Source organism: Camelus bactrianus, chromosome 6 (genome assembly GCF_048773025.1).
Source record: "Camelus bactrianus isolate YW-2024 breed Bactrian camel chromosome 6, ASM4877302v1, whole genome shotgun sequence".
NCBI lineage: Eukaryota > Metazoa > Chordata > Mammalia > Artiodactyla > Camelidae > Camelus > Camelus bactrianus.
The window spans coordinates 19,300,052-19,320,519 of record NC_133544.1 but is presented as its reverse complement, the minus strand read 5'-3'; positions in this window follow the sequence as shown (position 1 = coordinate 19,320,519).

The window sequence follows — 20,468 nt, the reverse complement described above, 5'->3', positions numbered from 1 at the left end:
AATCACTTACGTTTGTGTTCCAGCCCCCAAATCCCTTATTTAAAATGACCATAATTTCTTACTCAAATCATCACTGTCTTCATTTAAAGGGGAATAAACGCCACTTAAGATTATCATCTTTGGGTCTCCAGATTGTGCCTTGAGCCTGGCTTATAGAAAATAATCAGCAAATGTTTATCCTATTGATAAACTGATAAAATCATGCAAGTAAAATAATTTATTCAGTATTTGTTCACTTTTATCCCTTTTTGGAAAGCTTCCTGAAACTTTTAATAGGCTGCCCCAGTGCATGGACAATATTGGGTCAGGATGTCACTACCCCAAAGATGTCTTCTGGAAGTTTTCTGAGACCTTCCCAAGAGGGAGGGACCAAAGGAATAGGCAACCTAAATTAGGGAGCTGTTTTCCTCAGGAGACTTTCCCACAGAAACTGCCCAGCACTTCTAATAACTGTCAATAAAGAGTTGTTAGCTTCCATATTGTCTTTACTTTCTTAGACAGATAACCCTAAATGAGTACCTTTGAGAACCATGTGGATGTCTTCTCCCCTCTCCCACGTGGGTGACCCTGAAGACATCTTCGGTAGCAGGATGAAAGCCTCAGAGTTTGGATTTGAATCCCAAACAGGAGGATCGAAATCCAGTCGTAACACTTTCTGACCAAACCCACCTGCTACGTGTGTTGTTAAAATAAAGCTTCTCTGTTAACTCATCCCCATCCTCTGTGGGTTCTCTGAGGACAAAAACCTATAGGCTTCTGCCTTCAGCTTTTACCTATCAGGCCATCACTTGATGGTTGAGCAACTTGACTTTGGGTTGGAACAGATATGTTAGCTGTCTGACCTTGGGTAAATTATGTAACTTCTCTAAGTGGCAGTTTTCTCATCTTTAAAATGGGGATTGTGATAGTAATGATCTCATCAGGTTGTTGTGATGGTTAAATGAGATGATACATGTATGCTGCTTAGGATAGTGCCCTCAAATAAATAGTATTAAATTGTTGACTATAAATAGTTACTGTTTACTATAAAATAATATTTACAATTGTCAGACAATAATTTATTTTAGGTTAAGATAGGTAGTGTTGACTTATTTTCAGGAGGATGTGGCCTCCTTGTTATTTTTAAAACAAATAATTGCAGTGACTTTTAGAGTAGCTTTGGTCCTCTTATTGGATCTGCTGAATGGCCTGTCCAAGAACTGACGCATCAGTTTGAAGAGAGGTTAAGAACTTCCTTTCCGAGTTATCCTAGGAAGTGATGGGAAGTGAATCGTTCAACTTTCCTTCCCCTAACCCAGGCACATGGATCAGAGCAATGCTAACATCAGTGTGTTAGAACATCCTCCTTTTCAAGAATTCTTCAGTTGTGTCTTCATAGCTATGGTGAAACAGAGTTGGGATTCCTAACATCCAAAGAAACCTCATTTGTGTTAGTTCTGACCCTTCTTGGGCCTGAACAGCAGTTGAGGGCTTGGCAGTCATGGAAGAGCAAAGTTGTTGAACATTTTTAGAGTTGAGAAAGCTTCGCCTCTAATTCAATCACCACCTGGGAGAAGAAAGTAGGGGAGGAGGGGGGGAGGGGAGGGGGAGGAGGAGGAGGGGAAGGGGGGAGGACGAGGATGGAGGAGGCTCTTTGTTTTGTTCCCACTAGTTTACCCTGAGTCTGCAGCTGGTTAGAGTTTCTAAGAGGCTCTTAGTTCCAATTAATTTGGTATACACTCTTGTATGTGTGCTTGATGAATTAAGGGGCAGCCGTGAATTTATCTGTGCACACAGCCGTAAAATTTCCATTACTTTTCTTAATGAATTTTACATTTGATTCTGAAAGCTTCGTAAAAAGTTGCTCATTTGTTTTTCCGGGCCTTCCCCTCCTCCTTCTATATAATTCATGTCAAAATAAGAACTTTGCTTAGAGAGAGAGTTTGGACATTTCTGTAAGGCATTTTGCATTTGGGGACAGGAAGACTTTGCCCTTTCCAATATCTGGAAACGTTGAAGGCTGGTATCACCAAAACTTCTTGGGATCCAAAGTAGGTTTTGGGGAGGAAGAAAACTTTTCTTTATAAAGAAAGAACTCTAGAAGGTTCTTCTGGCTGACCTAAGAATTAAATTGTCATAAGACAGATTAACAGGAGAAAATCAAATTTAATTTAATCTATATCGGGATCCCAGATACATGAGAGGGTCAGAGACCCCACATATGTGAAAGGATGAGAGACAGAAAGATAAAATGAGGTATACATACCATCCAAGCTAAGGAGAGGAGGGCCATTCACAGGACCATAAGAAGAAAAGTCGATGTTTGGTAATTAGCTGTTTGCCCTGCCGTATAGATGGAGCCATTTTGATAAAATTTATTTCCACTAATAACTCTTTTCTGGGAAAAACCTCCAATTTAAATTCTTCTAGGTAGTTAAGGAAGGGGTAGTAGTTTCTCTTGAACCCAAGGTCTCAACTGCCTTGAGCCCAAAATAATCCTCATACAACAGCGACACATTTTGGGGAGGCTTGTTCTGCACCCCTACATAGGGTAGAATAGGGAGTTCCAGCTGAAGAGGCTAAGTATGGGGTTGCCAGAAAGTTCAGTTATCACTGGCAGAGGGAAAAGGCAACAATCAACGGAGCAGGCTGTGGGGAGGAAAGTAGATGTTCTGCTGCAACGATGTCGAGTCTGAGTTGTCATTCCTAAGCTCCACGCTTCCATTTAGCTGAGAAATCCACAAGATGAAAAGCATGGAGGGCTGTGAGCTGAGTCTTGGCTGAAATCTGGCTCTAAGAGTCTCAAAACCTAGAGGGAAGTGACAGAAGCTGATACACCTGCATCTCAAAGCTCCAAGCAATTTTCTCTCTCGCATGAAATAAAGACCGGAGTATACTTTTGACAGTAGCCTGTTTCTTTGTTCTAGAAAGGATCCTAATATACAATTTTATTAGGTACATGTAATACACGCGATAATCAGAAAATGTGTTTGAGAGGCTGTGACTCTAGGGAACAGAACTGTGAATGTTTATGTTGTCGGCTTCCTGTATCTCTGAAGACTATTTCTTTCAGAAAAATGCTCTTTTCTGTGTATTAATTTAGAGTGGGTTTTGGCTAAAGAGGCTACTTGTTCTTGTGGAGGTATGGAGGTTGCAGAGGCTGAAAGACAGCAAGATGATCTTCACCTTGCACTGGAGCAAGGCACTAAGAAAGGAGCCAGGATGAGATGGGCAGGTGCACCCTGGATTGGACCTTCAGCGCTGCATGTTGCTCAGACTCAGATCTGGAACAGTCTTTCTTTTGGTGACCGGGGGGTCAAGTCCATCCTACTGGGTAGTGGTGAGTTTCTTTTGGAGAGAGTATGTATTTCCATTTTCATCTGTCCTGAGTAACAGCAGGAAAGGAAAACTTAGATGGTGGGCCTTCGACTGGGGCATCTCTGGATTTGTTCTCCAGTCTTGTCATGGACTAGTCCTAGTCTAGACATACTGGGAGCACTCTAGAGGGTAGAGGAAGCATGGCTTGCCTGTGGAGAGACATCCCAAGGGGGATTTATGAGAATGGGCTAGGCTTGGAATCTTTCAGATAGCCAAATCTAGTTGTTCCATACATCTGATTTTTTTCTGTTATCTCTGAACCTGGAATAAAATCATGTTAAATATTACTGCTTGGTCTCCAACATGTTATGGAAAATGAAGGTAATATTGATAATCACCTTGGTTGAGAACTATTAAAAAAAAGAGTAGGTACTCTTATGAGTAGGAGGAGCCCAAGAGGGGAAGGAGGGTATGAGTGGGAGGATTCCCCAAAGTGGGATGGACCTGAGAGTAGGTGGGGCCTGGGAGTAGAATGGGCCTGAGAGTGGGTGGGGCCTGGGAGTAGGATGGGCCTGAGAATGGGTGGTTGCCTGGGAGTAGGATGGGCCTGGGAGTGGGTGGGGCCTGAGAGTAGGAGGGGCCTGAGAGTGGGTGGAGCCTGAGGCTAGAGGAGGCCTTAGGGAGGTGCCATGTGTTTATAAATGCTATGAGGAAGTGAAGTACATTTTGGAAAATATGTTTGACCTGACCATTGAGAAGTAGAGAGACACGATAAAAAACAGTAAGGAAGGGTTGGAGGATAACAAGGAGGTAGGGAAACCAGTAAGGAGATTTTATCCCTGTGTTGTAGAAAAGGAAAGAAAGGGGTAGGTTTGAGGGAGAGAGACTGGGGATCAGTCCTTCTCTGGAAACTGCTCCACTTTCTTGTGCCTGAAAGGGGGAGTTATCTCTGCCTCATTCTCCCTGGCACAAAAGTGGGCCACTGATAACAGAGCAGGTACAAGTGCTTCCTAGGTCCTTGGCATCTTCTAAATGCTTCCTGCAGCCTGTGAAGTAGGAACTATGACAAACGAAGGAACAAGGTACTGAGTGGCACAGTGACTTCCCAAGCCTCTTAACCATCTCACTATTACAGCGTCCTGTCATGGTAACACTCCTCTCTCCCCTTACTTCGTATTTTCTTTGAAAGGTAAAATAGTAATTGTGAAATTAATCTCTTTTGGAGGACAGATATAAAATACATCCTTTTTCTCTTTTATTGTCTGCTGAGCCTCCTCCCAAATTAAAAACATAGATAAAACTTGCACAGCCATTGCATAGAAATTCTGAAGGAGTGCAACATCCTGCATTTCTCTGCTTCTGAACTGTGACTTGATAATATCCGGGAGAGGTTTCCTCCTATCTCCCTGGGCAGGGAGCGTGTGAGCCAGCTCCCTGGGAGCGAGGGTACATGGTCATATGCCACTCCACTCATGAAGCTCACTCACTAATGTTGTCTCACTTTACCCTGACGCTTGTAAGGCAGGCAGTATTTTGCAGATTAGGTGACTGGGTCCCAGAGAGACTGTGGTTTGGCCAGAGTCTGGCTGCACTGGTACAGAAGACCAGAACTCTTGACTCCCTCTCTCCTGTCCTCTGTCCTGACCTGTCGAGGGTCTTTTGCTGTGACCCTTCCCCCTTGACTTGTGGCATTCACAGTATTTCTGTGTGGCTCTCTGGGGAGTGATTGTGAAGGTGGTGGGGCTGTTCTGTGCTGTTCACCTACAGAGGACCCCTCTGGAGGCCTGGTGGGATAACACAGGATGAAGGAAAGGGGTCCAAGCTTGCTCCTGAAAGCTTATTCACTTGGGGCTGCTGACATTTTCCTTCTCTCAACCTAGCAGAGCTTTCTTCCTCTTCAATTTCCACCCCAGTACCTGAAATCTTTTGATTTGGATCTCTGCACAAGGCCATATTCCCAGCAGGACCAGACCACACCTCCTCATTAGTCCTGTCTGCTGCTCTGCGCAGCAAAGTGTGCGCTCCCCAGGAGCTGCGGGTGGAGGGACCACCTGGGGCCCAGGTCTCTGAAGGGCAAGATTGGTCTTTATGTGCTGGATTGTTCCTTGACCCGTCTTTCCCCTTAACAGCAGGGCCACATGGGGAGGAGCGTGGACTTTTGAGTCCCGCCATTTGGAAGTGTGGGGAGTTGGGGACTCACTCTACTTCTGAGTGGTTCCTTATAACTATCAAACAAGCTCTTCTGACAAGCCGGCCATTAGCACTAAAGCAGGGCTGGAGGAAGGGGCAAAGATGCTTTGCGAATAATACTTGTTACACAGCTGTAGCCGAGACCCCTCTGCCGTCATGAAAGCCTCAGGCGTTCACCCTTCCTTTTCCTTGTAATTGCTCCGTTTCTAAGGCTTAATAGACCCGTGGTTCCTGTGGAGTGTGGGTTCGTATTTGAGAGCTGGATCCCTTGACCCAGGCCATCTGAGGGATGAGTTCCAAAGGTTAATGTTTCGAGTGACTGACAAAGGCCTTTCAAAGGATGGCTGTCTTCCAATTCCTGCGGGAGCTGTGAAGACCCCTGTCTCCTGGTGGGGTTTTTATTCTGGTGTCTGAGATCGCAAGAAAGGCTGTGGTTTGTGTGAGTGAACCCAGTGTGAACTTCTCTGGAGTCCTGCTCGAGAAAGTATTGGGTGTCCTGAGAGGTGGGGGCCTCTTATACCGCAGGCATCTAGGTGGGCGGTACTAACGGGTGCCTGGCGCTCTCTGCCTCTCTAGACGTAAGGTAAGCTCTTGGAGGGCAGGGCTGGCATCATAGACGTCTTTATATCTTCAGAGTCTGGTTTACTTTTTTGTTTTTGCTTTTTTGTTTGTTATTTTTAGGGGGGTAATTAGGTTTATTTATTTATCTATTTATCTATTTATTTAATGGAGGTAGTAGGGATTGAACCCAGGACCTTGTGCATGCAAAGCATGCAGTCTACCACTGAGCTATACCCTCTCGCCTTCAGAGTCTGGTTAATAGTTTACCCTCAGAACATACTCGTTGAGTAGAATTTTTGATTTAATTAATTTCAAATGGTAGATGAGTCCTAATTTATTTTTATTTTTGAATACTAGATTTTCATTGTAAAATTAAAGCAAGTTGATGGTACAAATGAAAAGAGTACGAGAGAGTAAAAATAAGAATGAAATCCCCACTATGCAGAGAAAAAAAATCACTATTAGAAGTTTCCTGTGGCTCTTTCAGGAAATGTCCAATGAGTCTGCATCTCAAGCCTATTTTTATTTTCACAAAGGAGATCATACTACATCCACGTTTCTGCAACCAGCCTTTGTGGAGTTCACTGTCCATCTTGAGTGTCTTTTCATAGGAGTGCATAGAGACCTCCCCTGACCTTTATAATGGCTGCAGTCTATTGCGTAGATTTGCCATAATTTATTTGACCAGTTCCCTGTTGATGGGTGTTCAGATGTTGACAGAATCTTGATTATTTCAAATAATGCTGTAGCAAATATCTACTTACGTTTGGATTTGTATATCTGTGAGATAAATTTCTGGAGGTGTCAGTTTATTAGATCTTGCCAGTTGCCTTTCCAAAAAGGACACCAATTCCCAGTCTCACCGGTAATGTATGTAAGTGCCCATTTCTTCACATCCTTGGTAACACTGAGGATTAGCAAATGCTTTCATCTTTGTGAGAATAATAGGAGAAACTAATATTTTTTTTTCAAATTCGTGTTTCTTTAATTATGAGCGAGTTTCAACCTTTTCTGAATTTAGGGGCTATTTTATTTCATGTTATTTTCTGTGAACTACTTGTGCAGGTCCTTTACTGATTCTCCTATTGGACTGTTTCTCCCTCCCTCTCTCTCTTTCTTTATGGATTTGCAAGGAACCTCAGTTTCTTTATCACATTACCTCTTCATCACATATGTTAAAAAATTGTCTGTTTTTCACTTACCTTGACTTTAATTATGATATTTTTGTCATGAAGAATTTTAACATTTTATGTAGTTATTTACCAGCCTTTTCCTTTATACTCCTGAATTTGATGTCATGTCTGGAAAGGATTTTGCTCTTTAAGATTATAAACAAAATTCACTTAAAAAACATATATTATTAACTGTATTTGATCTATCTGGAATATATTTTAGCACAGAGTCCTATAAGAATCCACATTTATTTTATCCAAAAAGATAGCCAGTTGTCTCAGTTCCATCTTTCCCTCATGGATTTGAAATGACACCTTATTACATATAGCAAATAAATACTTGTTTTTCTTGTGAAAACACATGACAATATTTAAAGAAGACCAATGTAGCCTTTTCCAAATATATACCACACATAAATTGTCCCAGTTTCCCTAAGTGAGTTCTTTGGAATTGTTTTCAAGTATGGAATCAAAGTGTTCTTTTTTTTTTTAAAGCCCAACCTTTTCTACGAGATAAGAGATGTAAAAAGGGTAGTTATGAACAGTTTGGGTAATAAAGAAAGACTGAATGAGTTTCATATTTTAAATAGCTTCACAAGAAAGGTGGCAATGGCAGAGGCTTGGATTCTGGATTCTGGGGCAGAGCTGCAGGCCTGCTGGGTGTCCCTCCAGCCTCATCGGGTCTCCCCCTCGGTCAGGCAAGCACACCAGTCTGTTACCTGCACACAACTCCAGGTCAGCGTCTGCCTCCCTCACCAGGGTGGCACAGGAGTCACTGACTGTGGAGTTTGGCTCAGTGGAGGGTGCTGCCTCTGCCCCCATCCTTTCGTTCTAAATGAAAAGGCTTTTGATCCAAGCCTACTGCTGTTTACCATTATTTGTCTGCCTCAAAGCAGAGGATTTGGCTTCCTAAGAAGTCATTAAATTAACCCCAAGTCCAAACCCGAAGAAACAAATGAATTTTGCCTCTGTTTCAGGGAAGGGACCCCCTGCACAGAAGATGTGTATTTTACGGGGTGTTTCCTATCATAATTCTGCTAAAATTTGGATCCCAGATTTCCCCTCAGAAGTGCTGACTCAATACATGAGTCTAGGCAGGTTTCCCCTTCGAGCAAAAGATTCTAGGTATGCAGACAATTAATTTGATTATTTACATCCCAAAGACCCATCACGGAGAACTTAAATTTAATGTATCCTGCAAGGGGGTGGGGGCGGTCAACATGGCTCTCTCGTTTACAGTTAGGAGAATAAAAATTAAAACATAAAAAGCAAGCTCAGTCTTTGTACTATACCACACACAGACACATAAAACCCCTCGCAAGTTTACTTGTAAACCTTAGCTCGATTGTTAAAGCTTTCTAATTTTCTTGTGTCTTTTGAGCCAAAATGAAGAAATTCCCCAAGGATTTCTCTAGCACTTTTCATCTGATGCTGTCGAAGCACTTTACAAAACTCGCTATCTAATTAAGACCCTGAACACCTCAGTGCGAGCGGGAAGCATCAACACCATAAACCTGACAAATAGAAGCTGGATTCCCTGAAAACCTGGCTAAATAAAATAGCTCTGGTACATGATGAGAATGCACTGAATTTGAAGCATTGAAAAGTTTGCATTTTGCCTGGTTGTAGACTCCTCAGTGTCTCCTAAAGATCGTTCCCTAAGGCCTCTCTGTTGCAGGAATATTTGGAGCAAGTGGTAAAGTTTAGAGAAATCTCTCAGGCATTAAGTATACGGGAAAAGGAACCGGAAGGCAGAGTACTGTGGAGGAAGAACTTACGGGGCAAGCTGTTTGTGAGATGGGGCTCCCACAAGGCTGGGAGCCAGCACACAGAGGCTGCTTTCAGGAATGGTTCTTGCCGGGTGCAAAGTTCAGGAGGGGAACGTGTGGGAGATTCCAGAATCTGTAATGGTGTCGGGGTTCTTAGTCACAAGTAGCAGAAACCAGCTCTGGCTAATGTAAGCCCAAAGGACATTTATTGCCCACAGTCACCCCTCTCCATTCAGCTATTCTTGCTTGGGACCAAAAGCCAGAAATTTAAAGTGTATGATGTGTAAGGTGTGTGTGTGTGTGGGGGGGGTTCTCCTAGAGACTGCCCTGGCACGGGGGTGACTGGACTACTTCTGTCCCAGTAATAGCAGAGGATGCATTATGGACCAGGTCTGGGCTTGTACCATGCTCTTTTCCCCATACCCTCCCCTCCTCTGTTGGCTATGACTGAATGTCCACCTCGATAGGTCTCTTTCACTGAGCACGGTGTGTGCAGTTGCCCCTCTGGCTCTTAATAGTGCCTTGGGCAGGGAACAGAACTGGACAAGTTTAGCTTTATTACTTGCATTGATATAAACACTGATTAATCTGAAAACTTGATATGTCCTGCTGATTCTGTGCCTCAAGTACCTGCCTGTCACCTCTTCCCCTAAATTCATTCCTATGGCCCATATATTCCTTATCAGATAACTGAGGATGTTGCTTTCCGCCATTGCTTTGTGGAGGTTAGTCTTATTCGTTTCTTCTTCCCAGCATTTGAAAAGCCCCTGAAACATAATCTTCTTTGAAAAAACTGATATTCAAAGTGACATGTTTGGATGAAACCCAGACCAGTCCGTCAGTCATCCAGATGTTTTGATGCCACTCTTCTGAATATACGGCAACACTGGATAGTCAGCTGTGGGTTTCAGTATTCATTCATTCTGTACATTTGCTGCTGTGCAGTATTATTCGTCTGAAAATGGAATTTCTTGATTCTGTCTTCATCCTGTCTCACTCAGTTCTTTTGATCCTAAATTTGTATTCCTGTAATTGTTTATGCTGCTCTAGTTTTTTCCTCTTAATGTATTTTTAAGTCTATTGGTGTCAGTGTAGCAAAGCTAAGATGGTAAGATCCCACAAAACTGGGACCCAGCTCCTTTGTTCAGTGTCCAGCATAGAGTGCAGATGGCTTCTGATGAGAGCGATGCTAAAGATGGTGATGATGATTTGCAAATGGAGAGTCTGGGGCTCTAGTTGGATCAGAATTAAACAGCTTTTATTGCCTCACAGAATGCAGATCATTTATGCCTCTTGTCAAACATTGGTCTTCTGATGTCTGTCACCCCATTCCTGAGTACTGTGTTTCACATCAGCTAAATCTCTAGGTGTTGGGGATACAGTTTCCTGTTCCATGCTGGGCTCTGTCAAAGGGCGACCGTTTGCTTCTGTTGGTGGAGTTTTCACGGTAAGTTAAAGGATTTCTTTTTGTGAGGCTTATTGGGCACTTTGGCTGTGTGGGGAGAACAGGTGCAAATTTTCAACTATCAACTTGCATACTTCTTGTGCCACTGAAATATTTTGTTTTGCGGAAGGTGCCAGCTGGGGTAGGCATCAGCACCAGGAGGGGCAGCAAGGGAATCCAGAGATACGAGAAATCTCTGTCACATTAAATACTCTGCACTACGGCCACCTTTGTATCTGTTAACCTCCTGACAGCGCAGGACCGATGGAATAGGATGTATGAAGGTGCTGAATATTTAAAGGATCTTATCTTGTGACACTGACCAAGCGGTACGGCGACATGAAGTTTGCATCTGTGTATGAAATGACAAATATGAGCTCCTTTCTTCAGACTTACACTGTACTGATTTTAAAGAACTTCAGTTGGCAGGTTCAATAGTCAGTACTAAACCCATGTCCCAGTGTGTAGGAGATTCAAACACAGATATAAGACTCCCAAGGCCCCGTTTCCATCTCAGGCACTCAGGCCTGGCCTGGGACCTTGGCGGAATCATTCAGAATGCCACAAGCCCCTCTGCTTCCCCTCTCTTACCTGGAACGAATCATACTACACACTTACCTTATGATGCTGTGGTAAGGCTGACCCAGGCATTGTTCGCCAAGCACTTCCCTGCTCAGAGCAAAGCACTGAAGAGAGGCTGAATCACTTAGCTCAGATCCGCACCGCACGCTTAAAAGATGATTTTCCCTCTGCGTTGCGATGGTCCAGTTTAGGAGTGGAGAGAACATCGGTGTAGATGAGAAGGGGCCAGGCGTTGTACAAGCAAAGGCATTATCACAACCTGCTGGATCTGGGAGGCAGGGATGAAGCCTGAAGGCAGTGCTGCCTGGAGGGGCTCTGGTCCAGGCCTGCTCCTCTGCACCCCCAGGCTTTGTTGCCTGGGGTACTACTCCCTTCTCCTTGTCTCTGGGCCACATTTGGACCTCCGGATTGTTTTGCCTCTTCATCTGTTTTCACACATGTCAGGTGAGAAAGAAATGGGGCAAACAAAGGCTTGTTTTTTGTTTGTTTGTTTAGGCATAATTGCAGTTTTTTCAAAGGGACTTCTAAGAAAGGAATTACAAAGGAGCCTCGAAATAAGCAAGGACAGATTTCTGATTCAAACTTCAGTGTGGTCCACAGGGATGCCTAGGAGGTTTATTTCCAGGGAAGATCAGTGATGGTCGTTAATTCACGTAAAGGGCCGAGACCCATGCCTGGCACACATCAGGCCCAAGAGTTGTTGCTGTTACTATTATTGGTTCCTTTCCTTCACTCTGTCCAGGGTGCTGGAATGTCCCTTTTGAGGTTCAGAATTTCTTTCTCCTGTTTCCTGTTTGCTGGGAGCAGGGCACCCTGTCCCTCAGCCAGAAGGACAATGGAGTTTTAAGTGTCCCAGAGGTAGCTGGGTTGTATAACACACTGCAAATTAACAAGTATTCTTTAAGGTCAAGCTAGAGGATAAAAAGGATGAATTTAAGATCTAATAATCTCCATCATCTAGGAGCTTTTTAACTGATAGGTGGAATCAAACAAGTACAGTCCACTATACTATAAAATAATTACTGATTCTAGAAAAGAAAACAGGGTTTTTATGCTTGGGCACATCAAGTCCATGGACTGCCCAGAATTAGCATCCAAATCCCAGCCTATCTGAGTCTAAGAGTCTGCTCCGTGCCCTCCATCCCACTGCAGGGAAGAGTTCACTGCCTTTCTTTTATAGGGAGTTTTTAAAAAACATGTCCTAAGAGGAATGCTAATCTCCTAAGCATTAAAGAAAAAAAAAATAAGCTTCAGGTAAATGAGCTGTGTGCCGACCCCAACTCTCACTTATAAAGTAACCAAGGGAAGTGTTGCCTTAATGGAAAATCCCTGGGGTGTCTTGGAAACGGCACAGAACAATGTTTCCACCACCTCCAGGGCCATGGAAAAGAATATGATGGACGGACAAGGGTTTAATGAGCTCTCAAGTGTCCCAGCTGCCAGGGAAAACGGAGATCTGTCCTTGGTTTACTCTGAAAGGAGAAGGCTCAGAAATGAAAAACTTTGTGCTAAAGCCTTCTTAGGTGGGGGCTGCTGGTCTTTGTGTCTTAGTATTGCTGCTAATGCCCCAGGAACAAAGCCCGGATGATTCATGGTGGTGTCAAATGCTCTTGTAGTTTGAAATGTCACATTAAGCACTTCTAGCTGCTACCATGACTGTTGTGGTGTTAGCAGTTTACAGAGAGCAGGGGCTTTGAATTTCTATGTCTAATTATGCTCCCTGTAGTAGCCGCGTCTTTAAGTTTTTGCATTCTGATGCTTTGATACCTGAGGATTTGCTGACCTTGGAGGAACTGCCCCTTCCCAGGCTAGCCAGCTCCGAGACCCAGTAAACAGTTCTCCTTCAAGCATGCTTTTCAAATGCAGACCAACCAACCCAGAGCCCACACCCCAAACGCCTTCTCTTTTAGGCTCTCGCACTCAGGACTCCTCTTTCCCTGCCTGATCACCTCAGGACCAGGAACCACACACCTCGGGACAGCCCCTATAGCTCAGAGCCCACTGAAATCATTCAAACTGACTCATTCTGAGCATGCTTACCCTGGTTTGCCTGCTCCTTCCTGGAGAAACCACAATAAAGGGTGTCCAGGGCGGTCCGCCCTCTAACCCCTTGACCAGTTCTTGTGCTTTCCTGTGTGTCCACCTCATGAAGCGTCGTGGCCCCTTCCCCTGGGATCTGTGAGTATAGCAAACTACCTTTCAATGGCAGTCGTGTCCTCCTCTGTTGGCCTTACCAACAGATAATAACAAAACCTACATTTTGAAACACTTCCCCTCTTCTAAAGTCAAATCTCAATGAGATTAAGCCCTAGAAAGATCTAAATGTGTTAAGTATAAATGTGGATGTGGCCAAGTAGCATTGAATATATTGAACTAGATGAAAAAAATCAGTGAAAGGAATCTGGGAAGTGGGAACCTGAAATAGTAGGGCATTCATTTAACGTAGGAGAGAGTGAATATGTAAGTGGACAGGGCCAGACCGTGTATGATGGTGGAACTCTGACCCACAAGCTCTGCAGCGGCTGGCCCAGGACAGTCAGGACTTGGTCAATGACTGCTAGCTCCCTTAATTTTTGCCCCTGTCTCCAACTCGAAACCAACCAGAGAAAGACAAGTATGTTCCCCAAACCAATCATCTAGGGATCCCTGCTTCTAGTTAGAGAACCCTCAGCCTCCCCGGCTGACAGCCTCCAGTGAGGGCATGCCTTAAGCCTTCTCTTTCTTTCCTACTCCCCTGTCTTCAGGTCTCTGCCAAATGCAAGGGATGGTGGCTGACTCCTTTGCTGTAGCAAGCTCTGAATAAATAACTTCTGTCTCATTCGGTTAGTCTTCGTTTATTTCCACACTTGCTTTTAATAATCAGCCACTGTGTCTAGAGCTAAACACAATATGTTCACCCACTGTATTAGTCAGGGTTCTCCAGAGCAACAGAAGCAATATATTTTACAAATATGACTTTAAGAATTGGCTCAGGTGACTGTGGAGGCTGACAAGTCCTAAGATCTGAAGTCAGCAAGCTGGAGACCCAGGAGAGCCCAAGGTGTGGTTCAGTCTGAAGGCCAGAAGGCTTGAGACCCAGGAAGAACCAATCCTTCGGTTTGAGGCTGAAGGCAAGAAAAAGACAATGTCCCAGTTCGAAGGCAGTCAGGCAAGGGGAGTTCTTTTTTACTTAGGTCTATTCAGGCCTTCAACTCATGGGATGAGACCTTGAGGGCAATCCGCTTTATCCAGTCTACAAATTTAAATGTTAATCTCAACCAAAAGCCCTTACAGAAATATCCAGGATGTTTAAGCAAATATCTGGGTACCCACATGGCCCAATCAAGTTGACATATCAAATTAGCCATTATACCCCGCCAAATTAATTCCCTTTGCCAAGTTTCCAATTTGAAGCTGATTCCACATCAATTCCTTCCCTTTTCCACAATCTTGTAGACATGCTTCTATAATCCTCATATTTTCTCCATTCTATAATCCTAATTAGTTATTAGTTTTTTTCTGAACCTTGCTTTTACAGTCCTTTCCTTTCCTGTCCAGTCCAACCACTATCCCCAATACATGTCACTACCACATAGCTAGTAGGTATCTTTAGATTTCTTCAAATACCTAATCTATAGTTTATATTTTATTGTCAGATAACGCTTTCTAAAATACCACTTTCGTCACATTTGTTCCTCCCTCAAGAGGAGGTAGCTTCCTAACAGTGATTTTTCAACTCTGACTATACTTTAGAATTAGCTAGGATGCTACAAAACAGATGAACAAACCAACAGATGACCCAAAAACACCTGTGCTTACACCCCATGCCACACCAGATCGTCTCTGGGGGTGGGGTGAAGATAGCTGTGTTTTTGAAAAGCATCCCCAGGTGATTTTATGTGTAACCAGAGTTGAGAACCGCTGTCAGATCAAGCCAAACTTCCTTTGGCCTGATAGTCAAGGGTATCAATGAACTAGTCCTACAAATAAGGACCTACTTTCAGCGTTTCCCAAACTTTTGATAAGAATATCAAGCGTCCCTTGTTAAACCCCATCTTCTGTTGACTCTGCCTCTAAATCACTAACTGTGAGGGCGGGGCCTGGAACTGCTGCATGTCAGTCAAATGCTCCAGGTCGTTCTTAGGTCGAGGGTGGTGGGAATGGCAGCTGGTTATCTCAGAGCATCTTCAGTTTTGACGTAGTGAATCACGTGGGGATCTGGTTGGTTGGTGTGCAGATTCTGTTGAGTAGATGGGGAAGGAGTGCTGAAAGCCGAGATCCAGCAAAGTTCTGGGTGCTGTTGGTTCTGCCAATCCATGGGCCACACTTGAGTGGCCATGCTGCCTATTGAAATCACCTGGGGAGCGTCACAAACTGCTGATGCTCGTGTTCCATCCTCAGAGATGCTGATTTTAATTGGCCTGGCACAGCTCGGGCTTTGGGAGTTTTAAAAGCATCCCAGGTGAAAGCAGTGTGAACCGATGTTGAACAGATTCATCTCTGCGCTCACCTTTACTCTCATGCTGATCTGGGTCACTCTGCTTTTTCATCTCTGTTAAACCAAGTCCTACAATTTCTATCAAGTGCTGCTCAAAAGATACCTTTCTTTTCCAAGATGCCTGCCTTCCTTAATTAACTCCGCTTGTAATAATCCTCTCCTCACTTTGATTTATTTTCACACAGATGTGTACTACTTACACATTACTCACAGATGCCTTTCAAGTTATGAATGTATCCAAGTTTTGAACATGTACTTCTTCTACTTTGGTGTCTTAAACACTGTCAGGAAAATTATCAGAAACTTGGAAATAAGCAAAAGAGATCACAATGTGTTTAAGCCCATGTCTGAGCTTGATTTTTCTATTGACTGTTGTATTTCACAGCTCTGTACTGGCATAGGTCAACTGTCAATTTTTGTCAAGCAGAGATGCAAATAATACCTGTCTATTGGAAGGGGTGACCCCAGAGGTTATGGGTTTATTGCCCTGTAAGGCATTAGTCAATTTTATATGTAACCTAGCAAACTTGCCTTAACATTCATTTACTAAATTGGCTCTATATATCACTTGTTCCCTCATTAATTAATGAGCTGAATAAAATCTTTGACATACAGGATTTTGAATGGGAGTCATGATTTTACCTATATGAAAACTGTTTTAAAATGTTGAAATGCTTAGGTAGGAGTTTAATCAATGCCTGGTGAAATTAATTGGATTGAAGAAATCAATGATAAAATTTTATATCTGAAGAGACAATAAATATGTCTTGAAAGTATAGGACAGAATAACTGATGGATCAAGTTATATGAGAAACTCAAAGTAGTAACCATTCCAAAAGGAACAGGCCATACTGATTTGAATGCCCTTAGTCATGGATTATGAGGCTAATCATTTTGCAGACAGTTTTCAGCTGTTTTTCCCCTCCAGTGTATTTTTAAGCAACGGACATAGAGGTTCAGAATCATAGGACAATAGTGGGAGGAGCCAGAACCATGAAATTAAACAGTCAGGTCAAATCTTGGCTCTGCCCCTGGTAGTTGATCTCTGTAAACTGGGGTCAGTAAATCCCTATGAGAAGCATCTTGTGCATAATGGGTGCTTAATAAATGTTAGTCCCCTTCCTCATGAGCATCTCAGAGGACGAGAGAGGTGGACAACTGCAGCCTAGATTGGAAACCTGAGTTATGGGGAAAGAGTTAAAATGACTTAATACTATTTATATAGGGCCATAAAAGCACCATCTGCTGGCTCTAGCCAGTTAAGCCCTTACGAAGCTGACATACACTAATGCTATACTGAGAGGGAGAAATGGCTAAGGCTTTGCTCTCTCTATCATTATTCGATGAGCTGCCATCTCAGGACCAGTCTCCAGTTTACCCATCACATAACCCAGTTGTTCAACATTTAAAGATTTATTTTGGCCCTTAAATATTTATACTCTCCTCCAACCTTTTATGGCTATAGTTACTGCTGAAGAAAAAAACAAGACTCAGGAGGTTTACTGTGTGGTACGTCAGCGGTTCTAGACTTTGCCGTTGGATTGAAGCGCGTTTTATGTTGAATCAGACTCAGATGAGTGGATTAATACTAAACCCTCATTTTGCATGATGAGGCTGTATGTGCCTGGGATAAAGGGTAAGGTCTATTCCTTTTTATACCCAGGTGTCAGTGAAGAAAAGACCACTTGCTTTGCAATACTTGTTACTGAGTCAGAACTGAACAGCAGTATGTCCTAGACCTTGGGAGGGTGGGGTTGCCTCCAGTAATACATGCAGCTGAAGGTTGTCTCCGTGGCAGAAGGAAACTTGAAGATTGCTCCTGTTGCTGCTCACACACCTGTGTTTGGATCCTCAGTACCATCATTAGGCCTAATGATGAGCTGACTCCACATCCCTGGGACATTTGGCCTCATTTGGATGATTAAAGAGAATAAAATATATGTCCTAGACACCTGCCAACTTGCAATAATAATAGCCTGGATTTACATAATGTCTTTCTCCAAGTATTTCAAAGCTCCTTGTCTTTGAAAATCTATTTATGATAGGAAGGGAGAGAGAATCTTTTTATTTTACAGAATCTTAGAGTTGTGGTAGAATTTAAACATTTGGTTATTTTGGTAACCAATCTGTATCCCAAACTTTGCTGCATTTTGAGATCACCTGGAGAGCTGTAACAAGTATGGATGCCCGGCTCTCACGCCCAGGCATTCCCATTGAACTGTTCTGGGGGCTGAGCTGGGCGTCAGGATTTCTAAAAACTCCTAAGGTGATTGGAATGTGCAGAAGAGCTTAGGACCACATAGGTATAGACGTTTGGTCTGGACCATTTCCGTGAAGTGTTAACAGAAAGAGGCATTTCAGATGGTGGAACTGTTAGGATTCTTCTTCCCCACTGGGTTCTCCATCCGTATTGCTGTTTTCATTCTTGACTAACCCTACTAATAAGGAGGAGAGATATTTAGAATATAGCCAATAGCAGAATCATTGGGATGACCTCAGCCTTGTCCGCCAACCAATATTAGGTTAGCTTAGATCACTGTCTTCTTTCAGTAATTGTACTTTGGTGGAGTTTCAGATAGAAGAGAATTAAATCAACATATAACCGTAGTTTTAAAAGAAAACAATGACAAATTCATCCCTTAGGAATCTATATATAGCTTTGAATTTGTAGAAAATAGTTGGGTAATAGGTTTCTAGTGAGTGAAGTGGGTTTTTAAGGAGGGAAGATGCTGAAGGCCTTTTAATCATAGTGGGGAGAGGATTCTACAAAACATGAATGAGGACAGCAGGGGCTTGTGATGGTGTGGCTGGGGGGTGTTTATCATTAAACTTACTTGTTCTCTGAGGTTGACAGAGATGCTCTGGCAATACTGAGGGCTGGAAAAGCCAAGGGGCAGCCAAGTGTATCTTTGGTCCCTGTGTCACTGCCAATGACTCAGCCATGACTTCTGGTGTGGGACCAACTTCACCTGAAGATGTATTGATCTGATGCTGACATTTACAGGGCTGTTTTGTGGAAGCAGCTGTTGCCTTGAGGGGAGTAGGACTAGCTTCTCAGAGGTTGAGCTCCCTCTCCATCTGTCTGGGTGAAAAGAGGAGGGAGCCAGAGTATAAAAAGACAGAGAAGCCATGAAAAATGGGCCCTGCACAGAGACCATGGGAAGGAAGGGAGACAATTGGAGAGAAGGCAGTATGACTTTAATAACTTAACAGGAGAGTTCATTTTCTTAGTGTTTTTGGCTCTAAGGATTAAAATCATGGATTCCTTCCTGCTAACAGGTTCCATAGGCCCCTGGAAGGTCCTAGATTCTCGTGTCTATCTGACCATGTCTCTTGTGAGCAGTTACTTCCCTTCTATCATCCTTTTGGTGCCTCTAAGTGTAGGATATTTTTGGTTTATTTCTAGAGGCACAAGCACATCTATAGACATTTGAGCAATTCTCAGCAGATACTAGGTGACTTATTGGGAGAGTGTATTAGTTTCCCAGGGCTGTGCAACAAATTACTACAAACTGGGTGGGTTAAAGCACAGAAATTTATTCTTTCACAGTTCTGGAGGCTAGAAGTCTGAATTCACAGAGTCAGCAGGGCCATGCTCCCTCTGAAGGCTCTAGGGAAGAATCTTTCCTTGTCTCTTCCTAGTTAGTGGTGGCCCTGGAAATCTGGGCCTTCACTGACTTGAAGATGTATCACTCCCATCTGTGTCTTCATCACCACATCATCTTCTTCCCTGTGTGTTTCCCTGGGTCTTCTCTTCTTACAAGGATGACAGTCATTGGATTTAGGGTTGACCCTAAATTCAGGATGATTTTGTCTTGAGATCCTTGACTAGTTCCATCTGCAAAGATTCTATTTCCAAACAAGGCAACATTTGGATGTTCCAGGTGAACATGAGTTTTGGAGGGACACTATTCAGCCCACTACAAAAGAATGAAACACAAGACAAAGGAGAGAAGGTTGATGGATGGATTGAGAACAGGGCCAAGACCAGTGATTCTTAACATTGGTTGATCATTAGAAACACTGGAAGAGAAGGGGAGCCTTTAAATAATCCCTGTCTTGGCCTCATTCCTGATATTTTCTGAGTGGATCAGTGTAGAGTGGGGCCTGATCAGCATAAAAGCTTTCACTTACGATGTGAGCACAAAAGGTCTTTGGATGAAGAGGGGTGATCTAAGATAACAGAGAAGAATGAAGTCTCCAGGGGATGGAGAGTGTGCATGTAGCAGTGTAAAACTTTCAGATTCGATTTAGCAATGTCTCCCAAACAAAATGGGTTTGCAGGCCTGGAAAGAGAGGAGGCCAATTTGAGATGCCAGGTTTAAGCTCTTAGGAATTCTTCCATAGTATCTTGGGTCAATTGGAATGGTAACCTAGCCCTAAAGTGCCTATGGTGATAATGACACAGAATATTTGGGGTAAATTTTGACCTGGAGATGACAGAATATGGAATTGCCCTACCTAAAAGGACCCTATTGATGAATGGTCCTACCCAGGAACCAGGTTGTGTTCCAAGGCTCCTTTGCTCGATTGTACATGCCCTAGACTCTGGACTGATTCTGCCATATTGTAGAATTCTATTCTGGGCCCACTTGACAATGATTTAGGATTCTTTTCTGAAGCTTGAATGTCTGTCTGTAAAAGAACTCACTCCCCGTATTCCTTTTTAATGGTGGGATCTGAGTCTGTATCTAGCCTTGTCACTGGATGACCAGAGTCACTGGAGGTCGTAAGTTATATGACCTTGATTACTTGTCCAAGGTTGGTTATTTTTGTTTTACAGATGAACTTATTGATGGAGACCTTACTGATTTATTGTTAGGATTAGATTGTTATGAGATTTAGTAAATGTTAATTCTCTTTCTCTGACTCTTCTCCACTGTTTATTTTGCCAGGGAAACAGTGTTAGTTATTGAAGAACACATGCTACTGTTGTTTATCTTTTGACTACCAATTAAAAGACAATAGTACTATTA